The sequence below is a fragment of the Brassica napus genome, chromosome C5 (genome assembly GCF_020379485.1).
Source record: "Brassica napus cultivar Da-Ae chromosome C5, Da-Ae, whole genome shotgun sequence".
NCBI lineage: Eukaryota > Viridiplantae > Streptophyta > Magnoliopsida > Brassicales > Brassicaceae > Brassica > Brassica napus.
This window is the reverse complement of record NC_063448.1, coordinates 31,642,571-31,648,167: the sequence shown is the minus strand read 5'-3', so window position 1 is coordinate 31,648,167 and position 5,597 is coordinate 31,642,571. Positions and strand designations below refer to the sequence as shown.

General features: G+C 44.0%; 1 non-coding gene across 1 annotated transcript; it reads right to left on the bottom strand.

The window, feature by feature from the left end:
- Window positions 1–270: 270 nt before the first annotated feature.
- On the bottom strand, window positions 271–376 carry LOC125588166. The gene has a single exon (XR_007324560.1). It is a non-coding gene; the product is annotated as a small nucleolar RNA R71 (small nucleolar RNA).
- Window positions 377–5,597: the final 5,221 nt, after the last annotated feature.

The window sequence follows — 5,597 nt, the reverse complement described above, 5'->3', positions numbered from 1 at the left end:
CTCAATACTACACTCTCGTGTCGCAGATACCCTACTCTGGGTTACCGCACGAGCATCCTATGGACCATTTGGAACGGTTCGAGGATCTAATCGCTGCCATTCGGATGGAAGGAGTCCCCGAAGATTACCTGCTGTGCAAGCTCTTCAGATACACGCTGAATGGAGAAGCGATGCACTGGCTTAGGCAGCAACCCACATGATCTTTAACATCCTGGAGCGACATCAAGAATGCTTTCTTACGAAACTTCTTCGATGAGGCGCGCGCTGAAGAACTTCGGAACAAAATTTCCACATTCTCGCAGAAGGCTGGAGAGTCTTTCAAAGATGCGTGGATTAGATTTAGGTTCTTCCAGCGAGACTGTCCACACCACGGATTTAATGAAGTGCAGCTGCTAAGCACTTTCTTCCGAGGTCTCGCCTTACAGTATCAAATGGCTCTTGATACGGCGAGTGAAGGAAACTTCACTACTCGGAATCCGTTGGAAGCTGTGAGACTTATCGAAAACCTTGCTAACAGCAGCAGCACCAAAAACACTGACTCTGAACGGAAGAAGTCTGTAGCCTCTATCGGGAAGGAACAGATGGACGAAGTAAGAGCTAAGTTAGATGTGGTGCACGAGCTTCTTAGGAAGCAAGTCTGTTCAGCTGAAGGAGAAGTAGCAGATACAGAAGGAGAAGAAGATGTGAACTACATCGGAGGTACCGGATTCCAAAATTTGGAAACCAGGGCGGAAACAGAAACTTCTTTGGAAATGGCCAAAGAAGTAACCAAAGTTCACAATTTCAAAAACCCTTCAACAACAGCAAGAGCTACTCGAACTCTTACTACCAAAATCCACCACCCCAGACTCAGGAAAGCAAGATCGAAGAGATGCTTGATCGAGTACTGTTGGGACAACAACAAATCCCCGTGGATTTCAACGGTAAGATAGACTCTGCCTACAACAATCTGAACACCAAAATCGAGACCATAGGGACTCAGGTGAGAAAACTTGAAACCCAAGTAATCCAGACGGGCGAGACTATAAAGAGGCAAGAAGCTTTCGCTAGAGAGGCAGGAGCCGACAAAGGAAAACACCACGTAAATGCCATCATAGATGATGATTTCTGGCAAGTGGTGAGAAATGAAAAACTCGAGGAAGGAGATTTCAAAATCAAAAGCTCCATGAGTCTCGGCGGATCCCAATGGTGTCGACCGATGTCAATGAACTCGCATCAATCGACAGACCATGATGAAGATCGATGGACGGATTACTCCAGTCATCGATCGACAGACCATGATGAAGATCGATGGACGGATTAATCCAGTCATCGATTGACGTCGTCTGCCAAATCGACTAAATGCAATGCGGTTCGAATTCTAACTCATGAAGAATTTGAAGCTAAGCATCCTCACCCACCATCCCCTTTCTATGAAAAAATCGATCAATCGGTTGAGCCAACCATCGATCGACAGAGTGAGTCCGACGTCGATCGTCACAACACATCTCCCATCGATCGACAGGCACCTCTGACATACCGAGTGCGGTTACCCTCAATCGATAATGATTACATCAATGCACTCAGACCACCACCTAAACCATTAGCAAACCCACCCGAACTAAAACCCAACCCTTTAAATAGTTCACCAGAATCTGTTAAAGAAGAACAAGAATCTGAAGGGAGAAGGTTAAGGAAAAGAAAGGAGAAGATTCCTAAAAACCTTAAGAGGAAGCTAACGATAAGGAGATGGATGGTTTCACTAAACGAGTCCTCAGAATCCCAATCGAAAAACCTTTTGATGAAGCTTACTTCACACACCGGTTGTGGATGTTCTTCAGAGAAACAAAGGTAACTGAGGAGGACATTAGGAGAATGTTTCATCAAGTCAGAGAGAAGATGAAACACAAGATCACATTGACGAAGAAGAGTGATCCTGGGAAGTTTGCAATACCATGTGTAGTCAAGAGTGTTGAATTTCCCCATTCAATGTGTGACACAGGAGCATCAGTTAGTATCCTCCCTAGGATCATGGCAGACCAGCTTGGTTTGACCATCGAACCCTCAACAGAATCCTTCACCTTCGTGGATCTTTCAGAGAAACGATCAGGAGGCATCATAAGAGATCTGGAGGTACTGATTGGTAATGCCCTTGTCCGTGTAGATTTTTATGTCTTAGACATCGAGCTTAACTGGAACTCTTCACTTCTGCTTGGAAGATCTTTCCTAGCTACAGTAGGAGCTGTATGTGACATGAACAAAAACAAATTGTGTCTAACGCTCATAGACCCAAACATCCACTACGACCCCATCCGACCTAAGAGAAAGGTCATTAATTCTGTGGATTATGGGAAAGAACTTGGCTTCATTGGCGCATGCCATTGTGGAGCAGAGTATGAATCGGAGTACGAAACAGAGTATTCGGAATCGATCGACACCCCAACATTTCCATCGATCGATTCCAATGTGTCAACGGTGACCGATGACCACAACAACACGTCACTCGACGTAATGCATCCAGTTGACCATTTTGCTTCACCTAATCATTGTTACCAACATTTTGCCTTCCAACCTCCAACCAGGAGAGGACATGATGATTATTCCATAGGCAGTTGGGCAGACAGTGGTTTCCATGAAAGTTTTGCAGTTGACACTGTAATTATTTCACCTAATGAGGAACATACCGAGGAATACGATGAGGATTACTGGAAAGAACGTGCAATAGAAATGTCTTTGCAGGATAAAAGACTTGAAACACATAAGTTAACCAACACGTTTCCAACATCGTTCGACGCTGTGCAATCCACATCCCAGCAAAACAATCGCTCACATCGATCGACACTCCGAAAGGAACATCGATCGATATTCGCGTCGCAGCGAAAATTCAGGAGCAGGAGAATATTCCCTCCCTAACTAGGTTTACAGATACCTATATAAATAGTTTTGCACCTCCGAAACCACCTACACACATCAGAGCAGACACACAATCAAAAAAGATGAACACTCTTCCTTCTACATCAACAGAAAAATCCATGAAGAGCAATCATCTCAAGAACAAAAGTTCTGCAGAAATTACACTGCCATCGATCGATGTAACTGTATCTACATCGATCGATTCTACTCTAAACCCTAATCTCTCTATTTCTAAAATGAAAATTATGCAAACATTGATTACAGTTTTCTAACACCTGATGAATTTGGTATTTTCAGGGACCCAGATGGCAACACACGTGCAATGGATAGAAGGATTTTACAAGTGTCCAGAGAGGACATAGCAGACATCCTTCAAGTAGCCAATGGACCTGACAACCTATTCTCACAGCAACGTGGCAGTCCAGACGTCATTCAAACAGATCCTAACAACCACGCAGGAGTCGCCACAACAGAGATCAACCCAGATCTATCACGCCAACCAAAAGGGCAAGCATCGATCGACGTTAAAACGGAGACATCAATCGACAGGGTAACACCAATGTCGATCGATATGGATGAACCGACGTCGATCGACAGAAGGTATGTATGTGGAAACCGCGCTTTCGACATGTATGGAGCCAGAAAGTTCACTTGGGAACAAAGGGACGAATATGGAGTCTACAGAGATGAGCGTGGACACGCACGAGGCGCAGCTGGTGAGATGATACCTGTCACAAAGGACAACATCAGGAAAATACTGGAAAGAGCATCTCTTTTTGAGGAGAGCCTCATCTGTCTTCCAGAACATGCCACTTCCTTCACACTCACAAGACTGGCACCAGAACTCTACACCAAAGAAGAAATCGATGAGATGGTGTTTGGTATTTGTGGAGCTCAGGAGAAATTGGGAGAGGAGCTCAAAACATTGGTGGATGACACACATCAGCCTTTGGATAGAGGCTACAATGAGCTTTTCAGATGTATGGAAGAAATGAGGACAGAAATTGAGAGTTTACGTCAGGAACTTGAGAAGGAAGCTACGACCTCAGCATCGATCGACGCACCACGTGCAACATCGATCGACGTCAGTCCTCCTACAGCTCAGATCCCTACAGAACTGTGATGTTCAACACAACACATGGATGAATGGGAAGTCTCATACATCGACACAAGGATAAACGACGTTTACTGCCCTCTCAACAACAACGTGGACTAGCTAAGCACTAAAATCGAGCTACTACAGCAAGATCTGGACACCATTCGCAAGAAGGACCAACAACCAGCCACATCGATCGACATGTGCATCTTCACATCGCTCGACGCCAAAGTCTCAGCAATGAATGAGAGGCTGAGGACTTACGAGGATATGCATGACCGTTTTATATCACCAGTCATGATAGATTTAAACAAATTGTCTAGTCAATTACTTGATGCCCAAAAGGATATTGAGAACATTACTAATCAAAGTTTTTTGCAGGCAAAATCAGCATCGATCGACAGGCTAAGAGGACCCTGGATCGATGGCAAGAAACCTGTAGAGTTACTTCCTTACACAGCAGCAGAAGTTGACAAGATCACATCCAAGATTTAAACTGCTCTAGACACCATGGAGGAACGACTTGACAAACGCTGCGATGACATCTACTTTCCATTCGACAACAAAATCAGTGGACTAGACAACCACGCAGAATGGCTACAGAAAGAAGTCAAAGCCATTCAGAGGCAACTCGCAGCTCAACATCAGATATCCGCATCGATCGATAGGACAATAGCGAAATCGATCGACGGCAACCCGCCGAGATCGACCAACGAACACATAATCGCATCGATCGACGCCGAGTCTACACCAATCGGCGAGCAGCTGATACACAAGACTGTAGAGTCAATGCAAAAGAAACTGACAGATCTTTCAGAATACGCCTATGACAACATAGGCTGGCACCAGGTCAGCATTGACAACGTTCAAGAAAGGCTACAGAACATCTCCAAAGTACTTGAGAAGATGGATGACAAATGGACAAGAAATGATGAGGCCACAAGAAGTTTCATTGCATCTTGGTCCAGAATGCGTAGAGATGACGTGGATTCTTGCTTTCCAACAAGCAGCTGCTTCTCCACCCAATAGCCAATCACTACCACAGTCAAGCTAAATGACTATAACCAAGCGCTGAGTGGGAGGCAACCCACTATTAGGTATTTTACTTTGGTTTTATTAGCTAGCATTTAATTTCTTTCGTTTTATTTCTTTCAGATTTAGGAGACCCAAGTAGGAGGACCTGAATATCGACCGACGACGAGACGTCGACATCGTTCGACATAAGCAACCACACGACGATCGATGTAACACTTACACATCAATCGATATCTAATCCGGTCAGATGTATCTTACCTACTTGTTACATTTCGTACATTATAAACTTTTCATCATAACTCCGGCTGAGTTACACTGGGACAGTGTAATTTAAGTCTGGGGGGAGATTTACTGATATAATTTATTTTATTCTCACGTAAAAAGGAATTTCAAATAAATTATGCTTAACTATTGAAAATAAGGACTATAATCTTATATTGATTTAAACATGAATATCTAACCAATCTTTAGCACCATTTTAGATTTACTGATTGCAGATAGCACTAAAGATGCTAAAGCGGATCAACCTATCAACTACACACTTGCCTTGAACCGTATGAAGTAACCAAAGCTG